General features: G+C 59.6%; 1 pseudogene; it reads right to left on the bottom strand.

Annotated features, from left to right (window-relative positions):
- Positions 1–787: 787 nt before the first annotated feature.
- LOC100593614 lies at positions 788–7,427 on the bottom strand (annotated as a pseudogene).
- Positions 7,428–22,757: the final 15,330 nt, after the last annotated feature.

Here is a 22,757-nt window from a genome sequence, read left to right as displayed (position 1 = left end):
CACCCACATCTGCTCCCTGGCACCAGCCTGGCTCAGACACCCTCCAGCCCAGCCCGTCGCTTGCTCCAGGATGAGGAGGGCCACAGGGTATTTTCCATGAGGAATTTAGAAATAGCTGTTGGCAGAGCCTCGGTAGACAGGCTCCCTGTCTCCAGGACCCTCACATGCATGTCCCAATTGCCCCACCAAGGGGGCCTGTGACTTCCCAAGGGACTTCCCACTGAGGGGCTCCAAGCCCACCTTCTCTCTCTGCATGCCAGGGTAGAGTTTTGGCCCCCAAAATTCACATGTTGAAGTCCAGGACCTCAGAATGGGACCTTATTGGGAAATAGGATCACTGCCGACTACACTTAGTTACGATGAGGCCATGTTGGTGTGGTGGGCCCTATCCTCGATGCCCCACAGTAGACGATGCAGATCCAGACACCAACATGCACACAGGGAGGACCCGTGTGGACATGAGGGCAGAGGTTGGGCGAGGCGGCCACAGGCCAACAGACGCCAAGGATGGCCTCAGCCTGTGGAAGAGGGGGCAGCCCAGGACAGTCCTGGCTCACAGCCTCAGGGAGCCACCCCAATGGGCTCTGGCCTCGGGAACTGCGAGGTCGTTTCTGTTGTGTGAAGCTCCCCAGTCTGTGGACCTTGTTCCTGCAGCCCGGGAAACTCACGCCGCACATCCTGGCACGCAGGCCAGGCCGCCGCCCGGGTTTGAGGCCTTGCCGCTCCCTCGCTGCCCCCAGCCACCCCTGGGTGCCTGAGCCGCCTGCACACTCTCACGGAGCCCAGCTCACGACACCCATGTAATGTGCGACACTTGTCAAGAACCACAGGAATGTCCTTGATTAAAGCGTGAGCAGGGAGAAGTGTGGCCTAGTTCCCACCAATGCCCACCAGGGTCCCTCACCTGCTCCCCCTTGGCGCTGGCCTTGGCCCCTTCCTGCCTGCCCCACCAGGCGGCCGCTCTGGTCCAGGGACCCGGACTTGGTCCCTTCTTTGGGCACTTGCAGGCGGGCACCTCGCTTTTCCTGGCCTCTCTGCCCTCTGCCCTCCCTTTTTCCTGGCCTCTCTGCCCTCTGCTCTCCCCTGCAGCATCCCCCAGCCCCAAGGGCGGTGGTCCCATGGGCGGAGGGGATTCCTGTTGGGCTCCTGAGCTCTGGAAATGCGGCCGCTGCTCTGCAAACGTGCCTTCTCTGGGCCCTTCCACCCTTCGAGTCCATCTCCCTCCCTGGCCTCCACGGTAGGTCCAGGTGAGCAGGGTCCCCTGTGGCCCCCACAGTCCCCTTGCGTCACTAGGCACCATCTATCCCAGCCTCATTTCTGGAGCTGCTGACATCTGGGCCGGCCACAGTGCCTTAGAGGGCCTGGTTGGTCTCCGTGGCACAGCCCCATCCTGCAGCTGAGGGCCTTCCTTAACGGCTGTGCCCTCCACCAGCCAGGACCCAGGCGGAGCCCCTGAGGCAGGGTGTACATCCCTGGAGTCTGCAGATGGGGAGGTGGTTGGATGAGCTGCCTTGTACCGTGGCTGCATGTGGGAAACAGCAGGAGGCCGGGGGAGCAGTGAACAGAGCCGGGCCCACTCCAGGGATCTCGGCCTAGGGCAGGTGGGTAGAATAAAGGAACAGATCCAAATTTGTCAGGGGGTGTGAGAGCTGCAAAGGGCTGGTCAGGCAGGGAAAGGGGTTCTGGAGGGGAGGGTTTCTTTGTGTAGTAGGTGGAATGGTGGCCTCCAGTATGTGATGTCCAACCAGAATCTCAGAATCTCAGAACTGGAGCAAGGGTCTTTGCAGCTGTCATGGAGAGGTTATCTGGAGATGAGGTCATCCTGGATCATCCCAGGGGTCCCTAAGCCCAACGACCCTCATCCTTATAAGGGATGGAAGAGGAGGAGAAACTCACATGAGATGAAGGCAGAGGCCAGAGTGATGGGGCCACAAGCCGAGGAGCACGGGAACCAGGGGGAGCTGGAAAGGCAGGAGGGCTCTGCCCAGAGCCTCTGGGGGCAGCAGGGCCCTGTGGACACCTTGGTTTCAGGCTCCCGGCCCTGGGAGCTGTAGGAGGACGCCTGTGCTGTTGTGAGCCTGCCACCCTGGGGTCCTCCGTGTGGCAGCTCCCGACCCTGATGTTCTTTGTTCAGTGGTTCTGGGGTCTCCGAGGTGCTGGGAAGCACAGGTATAGGGGACCTCAAGACAGGTGGGGCTTTCCCAGAGAAGCACAGGATGCACCTGCAGAGGGGCCCAGAGCACACACCCAGGTTCAGCAAATGGTGTAGAGGGCGCCCGGGCAGAGAATGCACGGGCAAAGGCCCCGGATTGTGCAGGGCATTTATACACGTGCATGGAGTTGGGGAGAGGAGGGCCGGCCCCAGGGGCCTCCTGGGCAGGGCTCCTGCCTGCAGACCAGACCCAGAGCTGGCCAGTCCACCCTGGGAGAGTCAGGGTCAGGGGAGCAGGAGGGGGATCCGCAAGCTGGAAGGGTCTCGGGGCTGGCCAGGCTGAGGCTGCGCAGCCTGTGATGAAGGGGGCCGTGAGGGGCTCTCTTCTCCTGAGAGAATTCTAGAACCAGTGGGTGCCTCAGGCCCTGAGACTGGGCATACTGGGGTGTGTCCATCTGGGACCCAACATGGCAGCCTCCCAGGCCTCAGGAGCTCTCTGGCCTGTGCCACGTGTTCCCAGTGCCCTGGTTGCCTCTGTCCTTTCACAGCAGCTTCTTGGGTGGTGGGTGGGCTGCAAAGAGATGTCTGAGTTGGGGGTCAGGGGCTGCAGTGACTTGAGCTCAGCCCAAGTGCATGGCGTGAGGAAGCTGTCCCTCTAGACGGCTGGGGGCCCTGAGCTCAGTGCTCCAGGCCTGCCCCCCTGGTCCCTAGAGGGAGGCAGGTGGACAGGACACTCCTGGACAGGACAGAGTCTGGGCTGGCAAACACTTGGAGGGGGCTAGGGCTCCCGCCTGCCTCTCCCCAGCACCATCTCAGTACAGGTGAGCAGAGAAACCAGGCCCTCCCCCTCAGCCTGTTAGAGGGCAGAAGTGAACACCCTTGTCCCCCAAATCCCTGTCATGCTCTTTTGAGCCCCAGGAGTGGACACGGCATTGTCCTGGAGTCACAGCGTTGGTCTGACTCTGACTCGCATTCGATGATGGTGGAACCGTGGGCAGGTCACGCTCCTCCCTGGGCCTCAGGAGCCGCCCAGTGCCAGAGCCAGGGGCACAGCATGGCAAATGTCATTCCCGGCCTGCCTGGCTGCCTGGCAGCTCTCGAGAGAAGCCCACAGGCCTGCTCCTGTCTCCCTGCTTCCTTTGAGTGAGGCCCAGCCTGGCCCTCTGCCGTGTTCAGGGCACCAGCACCGGCTGCACAGCCAGCGCCCACCAGAGTTGACTCCTTGGGCCTCTGAGCACCTTCCCACTGCCTGGAGTGGCCGGCTGACCAGTGTCCACGCGCTGCTTTCCCCACCCGGAGGCATCTCTCTGTCATTGTTGAGTGCGCAGTTCCTAGCTAGCAATCACCTCCCCATCCTCATGTGCACCAGGCATGGTCCTGTGACTACAACCTGAGCAACATAAGCAGAAGGGCTGGGCCGACTTCCTGACTTGCCAAAAGACCCTCCCCCTCCCCCTCCTCCTTCCGTTTCTCTTCCCCCTCCTCCTCCTCCTTCCGTTTCTCCTCCCCTTCCCCTTCCCTTTCTCCTCCCCCTTCGCCTTCCCCTCCACCTTCCCCTCCCCTTCCCTTCCCCCTTCCACTCCGCCTTCCCGCCTTCCCCTCCCCTTCTCCTCCCCTTTCCCCTTCCCCTTCCCTTTCTCTTCCCCCTTCCCCTCCCCCTTCCCCTTCCCTTTCTCCTTCACCTCCCCCTTGCCCTTCCCGTTCCCCTCCCCTTCCCCCTCCCCCCCCTTCCCTTTCTCCTTCCCCTCCCCTTCCCTTTCTCCTTCCCCTCCCCCTTCCCTTTCTCCTTCCTCCCTTTCCCTTTCTCCTTCCCCTCCCCCTTCCCCTCCCTCTTCCCCTTCCCCTTCCCCTCCCCCTCCCCCTTCTCTGAATCAGGGTCTCACTCTGTCACCCAGGCTGAGGTACAGTGGCAAGATCATACCTGGGACCACAGGTGCACATGGCTAATTTTTGTATTTTTTGTAGAGACAGGGTTTCGCCATGTTGGCCAGGCTGGTCTCAGACTCCTGGGCTCAAGTGATCCACCAGCCTCGGCTTCCCAAATTGTTGGGATTACAGGTGTGAGCCACCATGCCCGGCCCCAGCTGAAAGCTTTTCAATAGTCTTTTACCTTCCCTCCTTTCTCCTTCCTGCTGCCTGGAATGTAGATGCAATGGCTGGAGCTCCTGCCGCTGTTATGGAACCATCTTTGATGTCTCCCTTTCAGTCACACCCCTCATCCAATCTGTCAGGAAATTCTGCTGAGTCCATGTTCAGATATCCACAACTTGGACCACTTCTCCCCACTTCCTGTGTCTCCACTGCGATCCGGGATGGTGATGTTCTCCTACTTCCGCCCTGGCCTCCCCACGGTCTGTTCCCACCCAGCAGCCAGAGGGTGAGACCATGTCAGCCTCTGCTCAAACCCACCCTCAGCCCAGGTCCTCACAGGGACCCTGCAGGATGTGCCCTGCCTCCCCTCGGGCCCTCCCAGCACCCCCTAGCTCACTGCCTGGCAGCCCCACTCCTGCTGGTGGGCCTACAAAAGCTCTGTAGCATTTGCTGAGAAACAAATGAAACCTGGACCCCAGGGATGGAGGCCGTGGTTGGGGGGCACCATGGAGGGGGGGCACCGTAGAGCGGGAGAGGCACCGTCCCAGCCTGGCTGCCTGCCCACCACCCATTGAGCAAGCCTCTGGTATTTAAGCCACCATTTGGTTTAGGGCCCAATGAATGAAGCCAGCCAATAGCAATCTCTCACGTTACCCTCTCCATTTTATAGATGGTAAAACCGAGGCTCAGAGAGGCAACGCAGTGTGCTCAAGGCCACAAGACTTCTAGGTGTGGGCCAGGGCTGCATGCAGGGTGAAGGTTATCATGACCCCCAAGCTCAGGGCACCCCAGGGATGTAGCTCTGACCCCTTCCCTGAGGATGGAACACCCCAACTCTCTTTTTTTTTTTTGAGACAGAGTCTCGCTTTGTTACCCAGGCTGGAATGCAATGACGAGATCTCGGCTCACTGCAACCTCCGCCGCCCGGGTTCAAGTGATTCTCCTGTTTCAGCCTCCCCAGTAGCTGGGATTACCGGCACCCGCCACCACACCCAGCTAATGTTTGTATTTTTAGTAGAGATGGGGTTTCGCCCTGTCGACCAGGCTGGTCTCCAACTCCTGACCTCAGGTGATCCACCCGCCTCAGCCTCCCAAAGTGCTGGGATTACAGAGGTGAGCCACCGTGCCTGGTCAAACACCCCAACTCTTTCTGCTGCATCGAGTCCAGCACTGTGCCCTGGGGGACTGGCCCCGGGGACATTTTCAGCCACATTAGGGAAAAGAGGACGTAATGCTCACACTAACCACTCCACACCCGACTCCAGGCTGGCCTGGCGCAATGCCCTGGGGGTCTCCAAGAGAGGCAGGGCTGGTCCCCACCCACCACCTCCCCTCACCCTGGTCTTGGTGTGTGGAGCCCTTGGCCAGGTCCCAGGCAGTGGTGGGTAACACCGCAGACGTGTGTTCCCCAGGGCGGGGCCCCTGAGAGCTGGGGTGGTTCAGACCCCGTCCCCACTCCTGGAGCAATGTCAGGGCGGGGCGGGGCTGGACGGACAATGTGACCTTTGCGATGTCCCAGAACAAGAACTGCAGATGATAATCACAGCCACCAGGAGGAAACTTCCTTTGAATCTTCCACCACCATGGTGTAGCGAGTGAGGGTGTTGGAGCATTCAATGAGATAAAAAGCCTGCTTTCGTCTGCATTTTTTCCCTTTTCTAAAAATTCCAGACACAAGGGGAGAGCTGCCCAAACACAGAGGTGGAGAGGAGCCTGTCCCAACACAGGGACACAGGCAGCTCCGGCAGTGACCACTTGGGCCCCAGAGAAACTCGCAGGTGGCCACCCCTCCTGTTTGGAGCTGGAGGCAGATCATCTGGGTAGCCTCGGGGTAGGGAGGGGCTGGTGGGCAGCGCCCCCCACTTCTTCCCCAGCCCCTCCAGGGGGAGCTGCCGTTCCGCAGCTGGTCCACCCAGCCCCAGGAAGGGGGAGGCTCCCCAGGACAGCAGCCCAAAGAGCAGAGGGTCTCCCTGAGAAGGTGCACCCCAGACAGGGCTTGTCCAGATACCACTAGGCTGGGGGCCCTGCTCCGGGGGGTTGGGGTCCCTGGAACCTTAGATGGTCCCATCCTGTGGGGGGCTTCCTGGGCCACTTTGCTGCTCCCAACTGTGGAAGGTTCTCTCTTGCCTTCCCTTCCCTGCTGTTAGAAGCACCTGCGCCCCTCCAGGCAGCCCCCAGGGCCCGAGTGATGAATCACTGACTTCTTGCCAGGCTCCGGTCGTGATGCGGGGTGGCAGAGGGATGTGGGCAATGCAGCTGGGATTCCCGGGGCACAGCCGGGCTCTCACCAGGTTCCCCATCCAGCAGCTGTGCACCCCCCCAACACACATACCGGGTTCCCTGCACCCCGAGGCAGCCCGCAACCAGCAGGGCAGGTCGGTGGGCCCCAGGGAGGAATGCAGGAATGCTGCGTGCCCAGACGAGGGGCCCTGCGCCCGCCCAAGAGGTTCTCCAGCTGCGCAGGGGCCGGGGCGGATGGAGCCGGGGTAATTAAAGCTGGTGACAGCTGAGGAGGGATAGAGACAGGAACACAGGTGGGGTCCCAGGCCCCTCTGCTTGCTCCCCAGGCAGAGGGCTGGAGCGGCCCCCAGGAGAATGCCACCTTCATGGGGGCAGGAAGAGAAGGCTGCAGGGGCACTGAGTGTCAGTGGACAGCGAGGTCTAGGAGAGGCCAGCTCTCAGCTGCAAAGGGCAGGCAGAGTCACCATGTGCCAGACCTGGCCGGGCCCTCCCGGTTCCCACCCAGACACCCAGACGCTGGTCTCGTCCAGGCCATCACGTGGTCAGGAATGGTGTCTGCCTTTGACAGGTGAGGACCTGGGTGCTGTAGGATCTGCTGCTCTAAATGAAGGCAGGCAGTGTTGCCCCGGCGGGAGGACAGCAGCTCCAGGCCTGACAAGGCTCTAGGCCTCAGCTTCCTCATCTCTCCTGAGCCCAGGTTGACGTCCTTTCCCCACCTTCGACAGCCAGAGGACTGGACAAGTGTCTTCACCGGAGCCTCGTTTCCTCGTCTGAAATACAGCGCTAACCACTCCTCCCTCCCGTGGCTGTGGCAATAAATTAAATGAAGCCCACAAAGGACCTAGCACACAGTAGGCACTTCAGCAATACAGAACCCCTCCCCCAGCACTGCCTGCCCTTCCCCTGGAAGCAGCCACGCTTACCTCCACCACCTCCTCTCCATGGTCATCAAACACTCGTGACAGACCGGCCTCCCACTGCTGAGACCCTTAGAGGTCCAGGCCTCTGCTCCTCATCCCCGTCTCTGCCACGCCTGGTGTCATGACGGTGAAACAGGCCCTGGGGGGGCAGCAGGCATGTTCGGACTGGCTTCCTGTGATGGCCACCAGCATTAGTAGCGTTACTGCTGCCTGGACACACACAGACGCCTGACAGAGCAATGCAACATGTGGGTGAAGTTTTCAGATAAAATCGGATATTTAATAGAATTCCCGTGGGGTGCTAAGCTCCAAACCCAGGCCACACATGGCACAGGCAGGGCCTGTCAGGGCTGGGGCTGATGACCAGGGTCAAGGAGATCCCAGGGCCCTCCAGCTCCCTCCTAGCCTCCTGATATGGAGGAGAGGGAACTCCCATTCACCCCCAGAGAGAAGGGAGTCCACACACACTGCATCTGAGCTGGCAGTGGGCAGGGTACCCACCTCAGTGAGCAGCCTGGGGTGGGCTTGGGGTCAGGCCGAGGTCCCAGTGACAAAGGCTGGGGAGGTGGGTGCAGACAGCCTCCACTTTCACTGTGGCCTCCTTCCTCTGAGGCCAGGCCTGGGATGCTTCTGCCCCACGGCTCCGGCCCACCTGCCAGGCCTGTCCGTCCTTGGATGAGGGCAGGGAGAGGTGGGGTGACCACTGGCAAGTAGAGGCTTCAAAAGTGCACAGTGGCCCTTCCATGCCCTTTGCTTCTTAGCCCCCCACCCTCCGCCGGGCTTTCTCCCTTCCCACACCCCGCACAGACAAGTATCCTGCTCTCAGCATCTCACAGGGTTGGGTGGCAGCTAGGAGCAGCAGCAGATGCCTGTGGGGAGATGAGATGCCCTCAGCTCCCAGGCCCCACTCCTGGGGAAGAACAGAGCCCCAGGAAGCTGCTCCAACCCTTCTTGGGGGCCCCAGCCCCGAACAGGGGGTCTTGAAAGGGACCTCTTGTGTGGTGAGTGCCCCTGAGGGCTGAGCCACATGGTCACCTTGATTTCTCAGCGGACGGAGGCTAAGCTGGCTAGGGTTCCAGGCTAGGTGTGGGAGGGTCACCCCAACAGGCGATGCCCAAGAGGTGTCCAGGCCTGGCTTTCCACGAGGAAGAACCAGTCCCCTGTGCCATCTGCAGGGCCTGCCACACAATCTGGGGAGCCAGTGCAGGAGGAGAATTCCTGGCCACTTGTTTAGAAGGCAGGAAAAGGGCCGGGCCTGGTGACCCACGCCTGTAATCCCAGCACTTTGGGAGGCCGAGGTGGGTGGATCACTTGAGGTCAGGAGTTCTAGACCGGCCCAAACAACATGGAGAAACCTGGTCTCTACTAAAAATAAAAAATAAATAAAAAAAATAATTAGCCGGGCGTGGTGGCACATGCCTGTAATCCCAGCTACTCGGGAGGCTGAGGCAGGAGAATCGCTGGAGCCCACATGGCGCCATTGCACTCCAGCCTGGGCAACAAGAGCAAAACAGGGCAGGAAAAGGCTCCATGAAGGTGCTGGCAGGGGAGGCGCTTCCTTTCCTTTCACAGCCACACGATTTGCCAGGGTGTTTATTTACTATTAAATGTCCTTCTAAAATAAAGAAAAATGTTAAATTTTAAATTATTGGCCAGGCACGGTGGCTCACACCTGTAATCCCAGTGCTTTGAGAGGCCGAGGCGGGTGGATCAGGAGTTTGAGATCAGCCTGGCCAACATGGTGAAACCCCGTCTCTACTAAAAATACAAATATTAGCCGGGTGTGGTGGTGCGCTCCTGTAGTCCCAGCTACTTGGGAGGCTGAGGCAGGAGAATCGCTTGAACCCGGGAGTCGGAAGTTGCAGTGAGCCGAGATTGCGCCACTGCACTCCAGCCTGGGTGACAGAGCAAGACTCTGCCTCAAAAAACAACAACAACAAAAATCTGCAAGTTCAGAGGTAAAATGATTAAGCCTTAGCCACAGGCCCCTCTGATTCTAGGCCCTTGCCAACTGCACTCCTCACCACCCATGCAGCCGGTCCGTTTCTCGGTAAAGACTTTTCTTTTTTTTTTTTTTTTTTTGAGAGTCTTGCTCTGTCCTCCAGGCTGGAGCGCAGTGGCGCGATCTCGGCTCACTGCAAGCTCCGCCTCCCGGGTTCACACCATTCTCCTGCCTCAGCCTCTCCGAGTAGCTGGGACTACAGGCGCCCGCCACCACGCCCGGCTAATTTTTTGTATTTTTAGTAGAGACGGGGTTTCACCGTGGTCTCAATCTCCTGACCTTGTGATCCGCCCGTCTCAGCCTCCCAAAGTGCTGGGATTACAAGCGTGAGCTACCGCACCCGGCCTCGGTAAAGACTTTTCTAGAAGTGTCAGCTATGGGTCAAGGCTTGGGAGAGGGGCCAAGAGAAGACCTAGGGGATGGCAGGAAGAGGCACCTGCTGAGCTTTGGGAAGTTCCCTCAGGGCTGATGTGGGGGCTTCCCTGCCAGGTGGCAGAGACCACATAGCTGTGCAGGTCCTTCTTATTTATTTATTTATTTATTTATTTATTTATGTATGTATGTGCGGATCCTTCTTCAGCCAAGAATCATGCATGGCTCCTGCCACTGTGTGGGAAAGAACCCCGTGACCGGGAGTGGGGTCTCCTGGCAGGCAGCGCGCCCCACGATGCCCCCCAGGAAGCTGAGTTTGTAACCCCTCCTGTCAAGGGAGCCCTGTGGTCAGGCCCAGGACCCTCCCTCTTCTTGAAGATGCCAGCAGAGCCCTGGCTTGCAAGAACTTGATGTGTGCGTTCTCCTGACTGGGAGTCAGGCGACTGGTGTGTCCTGGACACCTGCGAACCAGGCAGACGCTTCTTCACCGGGAACTCCGGCCCTGGTGGGGCTGGGGCTGTGGCTGGCTTCCCACCTGTTTGGTAGCAGTAGCATCATCTCAGCCAGCACTCAAGTACATGACAAAGTCGTGCAGAGCTGGCAGGGGAGGCACAGGAAGACCCTATGGTCCCAGGTTCCCAGAATTCTGTTTGAGGGATATGGGGTCGTTCCTGGCAGAGGTCGGGGGCATGGGAAGCTGAGCTGTTTTCCCTCGAACGTCTGCTGAAAGTTTTCTGAACACTTCCATACCTCATTATAAGATCAGAGCTTGTCAGCTGAAAACGAAGGACATTCACTATTTCAGGAGGTGGCCGGGGTGGCTGCCGAGGCCTCCGACCTCCCTCCTGCAGAGGCCATAGGCTGAGTGGGTCCCCACACTGGCCCTGTCTGGCCCTGTCTGCACCGGTGATCTGAGGACCCCGCCACCGTCAGGAGAGAACTCGTGAGTCCGAGAAACCAGAGTTGACTTAAGAGGTGAAAAACACGATGAGGAGGAAGAGACGTCAGTCACCTCCTTCTAATCCCTGCACCCCGGCCCCACAGCCCCTTCATCCTCACCACCCCGAAGGCTGCCGGCGAGAGGGAGGAGGGAGCCAGGTGCAGCCCCTCTGCGAGAAAGCCAGACTGCCCCCAGGCAGGCCCTTCATGTCTTCACCTTCTTATCTTCATCTCACAGAGGCAGCCGGGCTCAACACAGTTCCCCCAAGGAGACTGAGGTGGGGACCCCTGGGGAGACGTCCTCGGGCCCTGCAGCAGGGTGGGGGGCCGGAGCCAGTCTGTGAACAAAGACCAGGTAAGGAGATAAATCAGCTGCCCGATCACATTTCCTGCCCTGAAAGCTCCTGTAAAACACAAGAGAAAATTGACCTGTCAGGGGGATAGATGGGCCCAGATAGTGGCCACCCGCCCCGGGCCAGCTTCCCTCCACCCATCCCACCTGCACAGAGCACCCCGGCCCGGCCTGGGCAACCCCAGAGGGAACCCAGGCCCGGGAAGAGGTGGCCCCCATCCAGGCCTCCTGCGGGGGCTCTGCTCCCAGCCCCCGCCCTTTGCACGCCCCTAACAGATGAGGCCCAGCTGCTCAAGCCCGTCAGGCTATAAAACGGATGGAGACCAGGGGCGGTGTCAGCAGACAGCTAGAGTACCTTTTAAAAAATGTAATCTCTTTTTATTTCCCTCCCCTGCCCTCCCTCCGGACCACAACCTCCCCGCCACCCCTCCCCTCTTCCGCGCAGCCATGACCTTGGTGCACAGACCTTGGTGTGGGGCGGCCGGAGGCTTCAAGGACGCCCTCCTCACCTTAAGAAGCGTCGGGCTCAGCCAAGCCAGCCTGTGGGGGCAGGGAGAGAGGGAAGCAGAGCTGATGTGGACAGGCTGCACCCCCTCCAAGGTGACCCCACCACCTGCAACTCCCCCAGCCCCGGGGTGGCCTGGGAATGCCAGACGGGGCCCCTGCCTGAGGAACAGGATGGGAGGCCTCTGCAGTCGGCTCCTCCAGATGACGGAGGGGCACCTCTGGCCTCCTGGGGCCTCGCAGAGACAGGCTGGCCTCCGGCTCAAATGTTCCTCACCCAATCCCGCCGCAGAGCCTCCGCTCTCTCTCAGCCCATCTTATGGCTGAGGCCAGGGAGGCCGGCAGGCTCGGGAGACTGCCTGGTGTCCTGTTAGTGGAAAGCATGCAGGGCCTGGGACCCCAGCTCTGCCTGGCCCCCATGCCCAGGCTCTGCCAGCCCCACAGCACTTCGTTAGAGCCCCGGCCTGCAGGGCCCAGGCTGTGCCGGCGGCTCCTCAAGCACAGGGCTCCCAGGCGCCACCAGCCAGAGGCATCAGGCTGCCTCAGGGAAGTCCCTTCTCCAGTGCCTCTTTGGCCGCACAGGGAGCCCCCGTGTGTCCCCTGCCCCCCAAGGTCTCTGCTGGACAAGAGGCTGCAGCAGTGACCTTGGCAAAATGCATCTTCTTCAGCCTCCCTCAGGCTCAGCTGGGAAGGAAGCTGCTGAGAGGAGGGGAGGTGGCCTCTGAGTTCACTCAGGCCTCCCCAGCAGCCCAACACTGCCTCCAGGTCCCATGGGCTGCCCAGCTGGCCCCAGGGGACAGCCGAGTCCATCCACTGGCACACGCTGGAGTCTGACCGGTACCCAGGCCTGACCAGCCGGCCCTTCCCCTCCATCCCCTCCTGAACAATGGCTCTTTCAGCACATGGGCAAGAGGTCACTGGCCGGCAGGAGCAGGCAGATGACAGGGCCAGAGGGAGCGGGAAAGAGGCTGGAGCTCCAGCCCAGGGGTGGCAGGCAGCCAGGGAGGGCAGCCACGCGCCATCCTTAGGGCTGGGGGCTGAGAGAGGGTCCCTGAGGGTTGGGAGAGTAGGGAGGACCCGGGGCCTGGGGTGGTGACAAGGCACGGGTTGAGGAGCACTGCGCAGGCAGGGCTGGGTTGCACCCACGCTCTCCCCAGCACCTGGCAGCTCCCCCAGGCTGAGGCCTCTGGGGCCCCAGAGCTGCCCAGGACTCCTGGGCTTCCAGGCCTCAGCCTCCCCTCACCCTGCCCTGCCCTGCCCCGGGCATCACTCCCTCTCCTGGGACCTTCCAGACCTTCCTCTGGGCCCCACACGTGGCACCGACTCTCCTGCCCCAGGATCCTCCCCAGGTATTGCCTGGAATGAGGACTGTTCTAAGCAGCCTCGCCATCCACCTGGGAGCACAGGCTGGGGTCCGGAGCCTCCCCTGAGGGTCTGGTGCGGGGGACATTAAGAGTTGAGGGTATATCCTTGTCTCTTACGTGTGTGTGTACACATGTACACAAACGTATTCACATGCACACATCATGCATGTGGTCTTTTCCCACCTGCCCCCGTCAGTCTGCTGTCCCAGACCCTCACACTGGGTTTGAGGGTGTGCTTGGCTGCGAGGGGAAGGGGGGACTGTCTGGCAGCTGCATGGGCTCTGCCAGTCTGGGGCGCTGTGCGAGGGATGGAGGCTACAGGGGCTGGAGGACAGACAACGCGGAGCCATAGCCCCGCAGGAGCCGGCCGGAGGGGGTCCCTCTGCCTCGGCTGCCTTCTCCGTCCTCCCTCACTGCTGCTGCCACAGCCCCTGGCAGGGCCAGCGGCCTAGGGACCCTGAAGGGCAGCCCCACAGGACTGGTCTGCACACTCTGCCCGGGGCAGCCCCACCCCCAGTCCTGTCCTGTGCAGTCCTCTTGCCCAGTGGGTGAGACTTCCCGGAAGACAGAATGGGGCAGATTTGCTTTGTTCTGTTTTGTGGTTTAAGCTTCGTCATGCCAGCCCTGGCTCCCTGGCCCTGAGCCCTGGAGGGGCCCTGGCTCCTGCCTCAGGGTGCCCCCGACCCCACTGCTCAGCCCAATTCTGTACCCTCTGTTTGTCCATCGCCATTGGGTTTATAGTCTCTGGCCGCTGACCCTGGCCAGGTGGCCCTTGGCATTCTGCCCAGGATACCTGTCTGAGGGTCCCCTCCACGCCCCAGCCCTTCCTCCACCTCCACTCTGCCTGAAATCCATGATATTAACTGCTCAGTCCCGTGCGGCCCAGGTGCAGACTTATGTAGGGCAGGCCTGGGCTCCCCAGGGCCCGGCTGACGGGGAAAAGCAGGTTACAGTCACCATGCCTCAGGGCTGGGCACATTTATAGAAGCAGCCAGGAGCTGTGCATGGACTCTGGGATTTCAAGGCCTTCCCGGCATGGGCAGGGTGATCCGTGCTTGAATAAGTGAGTCATGCCCAGTGTCACTGCAAAGACCCGAGTTCCAGGGACTCACTCTGTGCCTGCAAAGGGTGGTATGAAGAATAGGCATCAGGCCGGGCGCGGTGGCTCATGCCTGTAATCCCAGCACTTTGGGAGGCTGAGGCAGGTGAATCACCTGAGGTCAAGAGTTTGAGACCAGCCTGGCCAACATGGTGAAACCCTGTCTTTACTAAAAATAAAAAATTAGCCAGGCATGGTGTTGGGCGCCTGTAATCCCAGCTACTTGGGAGGCACGAGAATGGTTTGAACCCAGGAGGCGGAGGTTGCAGTGAGCTGAAACTGTGCTACTGCACTCCAGCCTGGGTGACAGTGAGACTCCGTCTCAAAAAAAAAGAGAGAAAAAAAAAAAAGATAGGCTTCAAACATACCCCTAGGTAGTCCCCCATTCTGATGTGTTTTCATACAACTTTATTTTTCCATATCTCCAAAAAATTAAGTTTTCTAACTCTAATGGAACAAAGGGAAACTCATGAAGCCAGCAAGGTTAGGTGCCCACATGTGGACTGGCATATTCGGGGCCACCCGTCTGGGGGTGTGGATGGAGTAGGGAACCATCTGGAGATGAATATGTCATGGGGACTTAGGAGCTTGGGAACAACCAAGTCCCTTGCTGTCCCTGGCTGGGCCCTGGTCTTGCCACACCTGGGAGATCCCATGGCTCGTCTTCCTCTCACCCCTCAGGACTGGCTTGCTGGAGCCTGCCCCCTGGACCGGCCCTCGTGGGGGCTCCCTGCCTGCCTACCCCTGACCCCCATCCCCCCAGTGGAGCCGGACAGGGCTGCCTGCAGCTCTGTCTTCCGAAACACACCTCTCTCTCCCACAAAATAATTTAATGCAATTTAATGGCTTGAAGTTGATGTAAAAATTACAGGCGTGTGCGGGTGGGGTGGGGTGGGGGCCTCGTAAGAAATCCTTTTGAAAATATAATTGAGTTAATGGAGCCATAACTATGTCTCATTTTGGGGGTAATTGGCCTGCTTTTTGTCACCCTGTCCATTTACATACTCCTGTTTTCTTTTTGCTATTGATTTTTTCTTTATAAAGTGGGCCACTTTACTGCAATTTTTAAAGCCCCAGTGATGAATAAAACCTCATCTTCCCACTCATTAAGACACAAGAATTAGCCGGGCTCAGGGCCCAGCCAGTCAATTTGTTTAACAATCCCAGGCTGGCCGTGTTTTGGTGGAGACCAGAGGCTGCTTGCTGCAAGAGGGGCTAGAGCTGCTGCCAGAAGGTGGCCCCAGGCGAGGGGTCCCCCTCAGGGGAGGAGTCTGCTGCCTCCACCTGCCCCAGGACCTTGACCTTGGGACACCCCTCCCTCTCCCCATCTCCCTCCCTTGCTAAAGGCTTCAGCAGCCTTGGACCCCTCGGAGTCGGCCTTACTGTGGCTGTGATCCAGAGGCCCCACCCACCTGCGTTTCAATGCAGATCAAGGTCACACTTCCTATAGAAAATATTTTTTTAATTATAAAATCCATGCACACACAAAGTAAATGAAGCCAATGGCACAATGAGATTTAAAGCAAAAAGTAGCAAACCCCTCCCACCGCAGGCTCCAGAGAGACGTGTATGAATGGCTGGCTCCTTGTTCCCCTCCCAGGCACTGTGCATGCGGAGAGGTCCATTCTACACACATCAAATCCTCACACAATTCGAATCCTGCCATACCTGCCACTCGCAACTTGGCGTTCAGTTTAATTTCATTTACTGTCACACGGACATCTTCCATAGTAGTACCGAGACCCACAGGCCATTTTTCATGGCTTTGTAGTATTTCTCTGCCTGTCCACACTGTAGTGTATTTGGAGCCACCAGCTGCCTGAGGGCTCTGGGGGATTAAAGAGTTTCCCAGTGCCGGCCGGGCATGGTGGTGGGCGCCTGTAGTCCCAGCTACTCGGGAGGCTGAGGCGGGAGAATGGCGTGAAACCGGGAGGCGGAGCTTGCTGTGAGCCGAGATCGCGCCACTGCACTCCAGCCTGGGCGACACAGCGAGACTCCATCTCAAAAAAATAAAAAAATACCCCAGTGACAATGGCTTAAGTCCCCCATTTACTTTTAAGAGTTTCCAGTGTGATGGAGCCAGTGCCCAGGCTCACGACCCCCACCCCAGCTTTCTTCACTCTGGCCACATGGCTTGTCTTCAGAGCTTTGTGGAAAGCTGTGCAGACAGACACCTCCGTCCACCTGGGGCACTGATGCCATGCCGGGGCCTGTCCTGCAGCTACTGGGGTCACAGCCCTCCAGGAGTCTGGGCCGAAGACAGTGTTTATGTTGCACCTGAAACCGCTTTGCCTGTTTCTCACTCTCAGAGCTCCCCTCCAGTCAAAAGCTCTGGAACCCAGGGCACGAGCCCACATGCAGGAAGCTAGGGCCCAGAGGGGAGAGAGCTGGCTGCGGGGAGAGGCCAAGGCCGCCCAGCAGGGAGACAGAGCGATGTCTCACCCTGACCAGTGAGCCCAAGCTACCTGTCCCACCGGGGCCCACTCATTGTCCTTCTTCCTGGGCACAGGGCTGCCTTTCCCAGCACTCCCTGTGGCCCGGTGCCTAAGTTATGGACAACGGATTGCAAACCAGTGTGGTGGGAAAGGGGACCTAAAGAGCCATCTTGGAGGCTGCTTGAGCCCCCGGCCAGCCTGGACCCCCAGGAACTGACAAAGGTGAGGAAAGGGCACCAGCAAAGCCAGGACACCATGGGCTTCTTGGAAATGATTTGATATTTGATGGTTCCAAACAGCATCAAAGTAATCAATGTGGGAGCAGCTCAGACCTGTGCCGAGGGGGTGGGCACCAGTCAGCACTCCCCACCACCCTTGCTGGGACCTCTCCCCGCAGCCTGGCTCCCGGTGCCCACCCGCCTTCTGGAGGCCCCAGTCCCGCCTCGCTTCTGCCCATCGCTCTCACCACAACCCTCCCCGCCCCGGTGTCTCACTCATGCCTCACACCTGGACTCCCCAGTGGGACATAGCTTAGAGGGTCTCACATGGGAAGCCCCATGGCGGGCCCAGCCCGGGTTCCGCACGTGGGCCTCCTGGGAGCCGCCCCACACCTGCGCTTCTCAGGGGCGCCCGCTGTGGGTCCTGCTGTGGGTCTGCAGACCACACTTTGAGAGCGGGCTCCCGGGTGGTGGCTGACGCCTGTCACCTGTGGCCCTGCTTAACCCACTCTCCACCGGCACTGAGTCCCCCCGCACAGACCCCAGGATCCAACCCCCACTACGCGGAAAGGGAAGCTGCACTTGGGGTGACAGGAGCAGGTCAGGGGCCCTGCATCAGCTGCTGCCACCGGCCCCTCCACCTCATCCTAGCTGCCCATAGAGGGAATCCCCCGAGTCCGGCCCTGACCCAGCCCCTGACCCTGACCCCCATCCTCACCCCCATCCCCATCCCCACTGGACGCCGCAAAGACCACAGCGCCCTCTGCTGACACCGGAGTCACACTGCTGAGAAGGCTGATTGGCCCAGCACTGTCAAATCCAGTCACGTGCTCAGAGCAGGGCCTCCTCTGATTGGCCATCCTGGGGGCACTGTGAGGGGCAGCCTGCCAGGCCTTGCTTTTTTGGTGGGAGTCGGATTCCTTCAGCCCCTGCACGCCAGGTGCAAGCCCCGACTCCCGCTGCAGGGGATTCTGGGTGGCACTGGCACCTGGGCCTTGGGGGAGCCCTGGACCGAGCCCTCGGTGGTTGAGCTGGGCCCAGAACACCTGGCCTTGGCTGTCCCCTCTCACTCTGGGGTCACCGGGTCAGGCTCTCCCTCCTACAGGATGCAGTGGACGCAGAGGGGGCTGTTGGCTGAGGAGGGGGTACTTGAGGGACTCTTCCTTGGGGGTAGAGACAGAGACGTGCTGAGACTGTCTTGGGGGTCGTCCATCCTCAAAATCCCACATGGGCCCCCCAGGTCGCCCCCTCCCCACCTGCCCGGGGAAATCTCCCAGCAGCTGTTTTCTGGAACAACTGACGGCTGAGGTCAGCTGGAGGTCAGAAGGAGGGTTTGGAGCCCGGGTAGGGGTGAGGATGGGGAGGCCTCAGGAGGGGTGGGGGTGGCCCGGCCAGCCGGGAGCCACAAAGGGCAGACAGAGTGCAGCGCTGCGGCCAGCCGCCAACGGGGCCGCCAGCAATGTGGTTTCAATCTAATTGTCCCAAAATATTGTTACAACACAAACCACGTGCCATCCACTCACCTGCAACTAATCAGCGGCAAAGCTACCGAATAAATCGGTTCCACACCCTGGGGCCAGGCAGCCCAGCATGTGAACCCGGGTGCCCGGGCTCGGACGGAGGCCAGGCGGCTTGCTGCCCGGGTCTGTTTCCTGTTGGGGCAAGAATTGTCAGGACAAGTGTGGGTACGACAGGGGGCTCCTCCTCTCTTTGTGACGCCCCACTTCACGCTGGAGGCAGAGCCAGAAGGAACAGTCCCTCATGTCACAGCTGGCCCAGGCCCGAGAGGGTCAGCCAGGGAGTGGGAGGCCGCGCTGGAGGTCTGTCCAGGGTCTGACAGCCCAGGGAGTCCTCAGTGTCCTCTCTCCACCCCGATCATTCTGTCCTGAGATGGTGACCCTGAGGGTCTTCACCCGTGCAGGAACATTTGCATGTCCACCCGCAGTGACAGTAAGACAGGCTTCAAGGCCACCGAGGCCTTTGGTGACTATGATTTCAGTGATTCCTCCAACACTCAGAAGAGCTAAGGAGGAAATGGAAGCTCATGAAGAGCCTGGAGCCTGGACCCCAGGCCTGGTGCTGGCAGGTGGGGCCTCCCACGCTTGGGTCCCTGCCTGGCAGCCTGCACACCGAAGCCCAGCTGGGTTGGAAACAGGCCCTCCTCAGGGAGCCGGCAGCTGGGCCCAGGCTTCCAGGGACAGCAGACATTCCACCAGTAAGTGTAGGGGCAGCAGGCAGCCCTGACTTCTCCCGGAGCCTGGGGGCCCCCATGGCGGACTTTCAGCTTGGCCTTGTGGGTAAATGGGGTGCCCACGGGCAGGAAAGATGGCATAACACTGGTTCCGCACCCACATGGGCTTCACATATGGTCACAAATAAATTCCTTGTGAGTTTGAGGATGGCCCAGCATCCCCCAGAAGGAAGGGGCCTCTTCAGCTGAGGTTGCAAGGGTGTGCTGGTGCCTACCACCTCAGCACAGTCGGCGGGTGTTGGTGGCCGCCGCTGTGGAGGGGAAGCCAGTCCCTGGCTTTGGAGGGTGCACAGGCCCCTGCCGCCCTTCCCTGGTGCCCAGGCCACCTGCTCAGTCTCTCTGAAGTCCCAGCACCCACTGGCCACTCAGCAGTGGTGACTCGAGTTCCCGCACCTGTGCCTGGTCCTGCAGCAGTGGTGCGGAGAGTGATCTGTGAGTGCCCTGGGGCTGCCATGACAAGTGGCCACCGACCCAGTAGCTTCAAGCAGCGACCTTCATTGCATCACAGGGCCACAGGCAGAAGCCCACAGTCAGGATGGCACATAGCTGGTTCCTTCTGGAGGCTCTGAGGGAGATCTGCTCCTGACTGTCTCAGCTCCTGGGGGCAGCTGGTAGTTCTTGGTGATCGCTGGTTTGCAGCGGCGTCACTCTGATCTCTGCTGTCCTCGAGAGACCTTCCTCCCTGATGTCTCTCCCCTCTCTTCTAAGGACACATGTCATTGGATTTAGGGCCCACAGTAATCCAGGATGATCTCAACTCAAGATCCTTAAGTGAGGATCAGAGATGTGAAGCAGCCTGCCCCGAGGAGGCTTAGCTGGGAAACAGCCGAAGAGTAAAACCTGAAAGGCCACAACAGGTGCCTCATGACAGCGGTCAGATGCCTTGTGGCATGGCCAGGGACCTGTGTTCCAACGAGGAGCCACCGCAGTCTGAGACTCCCCTCTACAGCAGCCGGCCATGCTGCCCACCCGACTGTCCAGAGGTGGTAGGCACAAGGCACACCCCTGCAACCTCGGCTGATAAGGCCCCTGCCTTCTGGGGGACCCTGAGATGCTGGGGAGACACTGGGCCATCCCCAAACCACTGCTGTCACTTGAGGCTGAGCATTGCAATGCCTGGGCATCCCCGAGTGCCACCATGAGCCTGTGTGTCTCGTGACACGTGTGCAGATGTTATTCCCGGCACAGACACTGAACGGCAGTGCGTGCACTTGGCAGCCAGGAGGGTTGCAAGGCCAGTGGTGAGAGGACCAGGTTCTGGCTCAGGCTCAGAGGCCCCCAAAACCCAAACCATGAACCAGGCGAGGCTTCAGCCTCAGCCACAGGGGAGGCCACGCCCACCAGCACCTGCCTGAGGCTGGGGTCCACCTCCAGCAGGTTTCTGGCAGTGGGAAAAAGTGGAAGATACAGGCCAGAGGAAGGATGCTGCCTGACCGACCACAGCCAGCTCTGCCTAGCAGCCCTGAGAGCAGGCAGAGGAGGGAGCAAGAAGAGACCACAGCTGATCCCAGCCTTCCTTGCCCTGACGATTTCACCCTCCCCATCCAACCTTTGAATGAGAAGCAAAGTGGGCCAGGCACCATGGCTCATGCCTGTAATCCCAGCACTTTGGGAGGCTGAGGTGGGCAGATTGCTTGAGCCCAGGAGTTTGAGACCAGCCTGGGCAACACAGCAAGACTCCCGTCTCTACTAAAAATAAAAAAATTAGCTATGTGTGGTGACACATGCCTGTGGTCCCAGCTACTTGGGAGGCTGAGATGGGAGGATCACTTAAGCCTGGCAGTTTGAGGCTGCAGTGAGCCACGGTTGTGCCACTGCACTCCAGCCTGAGCAACAGAGCAAGACCCTGTCTTTTAAAAAGAAAAAAGGCAAAGTGGAGGCATTGCCTGTTGTCCCTGCTGCCAACGGGTCTGGCCCTCAGAAGGGGTGGGTTACCAGATGACGCAGGTGGGCCCCTCCTGGCCTTGCACAGGGTCGCCCCTCCTTTTTTTTTTTTTTTTTTGAGACGGAGTCTCACTGTCACCCAGGCTGGAGTGCAATGCTGTGATCTCGGCTCACTGCAACCTCCGCCTCCCACGTTCAAGCGATTCTCCTGCCTCAGCCTCCGGAGTAGCTGGGACTACAGGCATGCACCACCACACCTGGCTAATTTTTGTATTTTTAGTAGAGGCGGGGTTTCACCATATTGGTGAAACTGGTCTCGAACTCCTGACCTCAGGTGATCCACCTGCCTCAGCCTCCCAAAGTGCTGGGATTATAGGCGTGAGCCACCTCACCCGGCCCCAACGGAACCATCTTCAAGTGTATAATTCAATGGCATCAAGTCCATTCACGATGTTGTGCAACTGTCACCTCTATTAATAGTTCCAGAACATTTCATCATCCCAAACAGAAACTCTGTACTCATTAAGCAATATCCCTCCCACCCTCCGCCCCCCACCAGTCCCTGGTGACCCCGAATCTACTGTCTGTCTTTGTGAATGGCCTATTCTAGACATTGCACAGAAGTGGAACCACACACCACGTCTCTTTCTGTCTGGAATTCCTCACTTAGCATAACGTCCCCGAGGTCCATCCACGCAGTAGTGGGTGTCAGATTTCCTTCCTTTTCCAGGCTGAACCCTGTTCCGCATGTGGCTGGACCACGACTTGTGTGTCTGTCCATTCATGGGTTGACGGCACTTGGGTGCTTCCACCTCCTGGTGGCTGTGACCAGGGCTGCTGTGGACTCTGGCGCTCTCGTGTCTGCACCAGCCGCTGTCTTCAGTTCTCTGGGGTCTGTAGCCGGAGTGGCATCGTTGAGTCACGTGGGAATCCTGTGCTCTGCTCTTTTTTTCTTTTCTTTTTTTTTTGAGACAGAGTCTTGCTCTGTCGCCCAGGCTGGAGTGCAGTGGCATGATCTTGGCTCACTGCGACCTCCAATTCCCGGGTTCAAGCAACTCTCCTGCCTCAGCCTCCCAAGTAGCTGGGATTACAGGCATGTGCCACCACGCCTGGCTAACTTTTGTCTTTTTAGTAGAGATGGGGTTTCACCATATTGGCCAGGCTGGTCTCAAACTTCTGACCTCAGGTGATCCGCCCACCTTGACCTCCCAAAGTGCTGGCATTACAGGCCTGAGCCACCGCACCCAGCCTATGCTCCACTTTTTGAGAGGCCATCAAACCCCACTTGCTTTTTCAATCCAGATTTTAACCTTTGGGGGAAAAGAAAGATGTTTGTATCTATTCCTGGGCCGGGGTAGGGGGGCTGTTGGGTGAGGAACACCCAGGAGCGGCTCAGGTGGGAGGGGGGGCCTCCAAGACCACATGGTCTGGACACAGCCTGGCAGGCAGACTGAAGCAGCCGGGGCTGCCTGGAGGGCCTCAGTTCCGCTCCTCCCCAGCTGCAGGATCTGAGCAGGAGGCCTCCTCACTCTGCGCCTCAGTTTCCTCATCTTTATCTGGGGACGAAGCAGCCTCTACCTCTCAGAGCTAGTTGCGATCATGGTGGCAGCTAAGGCCCAGCACTGGTATGCAGTGGGGGTTCAATCCAGCCAGCCCCCACTCGCCACAGGCTTGCCTGGGAAAGACAGGCGCAGATCAGCCCCCAGGTCCATCTCGCAGCAGGCTGATCCCAGCCCACCCTCACCTGCCCGGGAGCCTCCACCCTTCACCCCATGCATCTTCTCCCCTGAATCACCCCCAGGATCTCCAGGGCAGAGGCAGGGCTGGCAAGGACAGGGCTCACAGCCCCGTAGGGAGGATGCAGTGCCCGCAAGAGAGACTGGGCAACAGGTGGACAGGCAGGGGGTGGGGGCATTCTGTGTGCCCCAGAGCC

The sequence above is a fragment of the Nomascus leucogenys genome, chromosome 14 (assembly GCF_006542625.1).
Source record: "Nomascus leucogenys isolate Asia chromosome 14, Asia_NLE_v1, whole genome shotgun sequence".
NCBI classification, from domain to species: domain Eukaryota; kingdom Metazoa; phylum Chordata; class Mammalia; order Primates; family Hylobatidae; genus Nomascus; species Nomascus leucogenys.
Note: the sequence above shows the minus strand (reverse complement) of the source record. Positions and strands in the feature narration are given on the sequence as shown.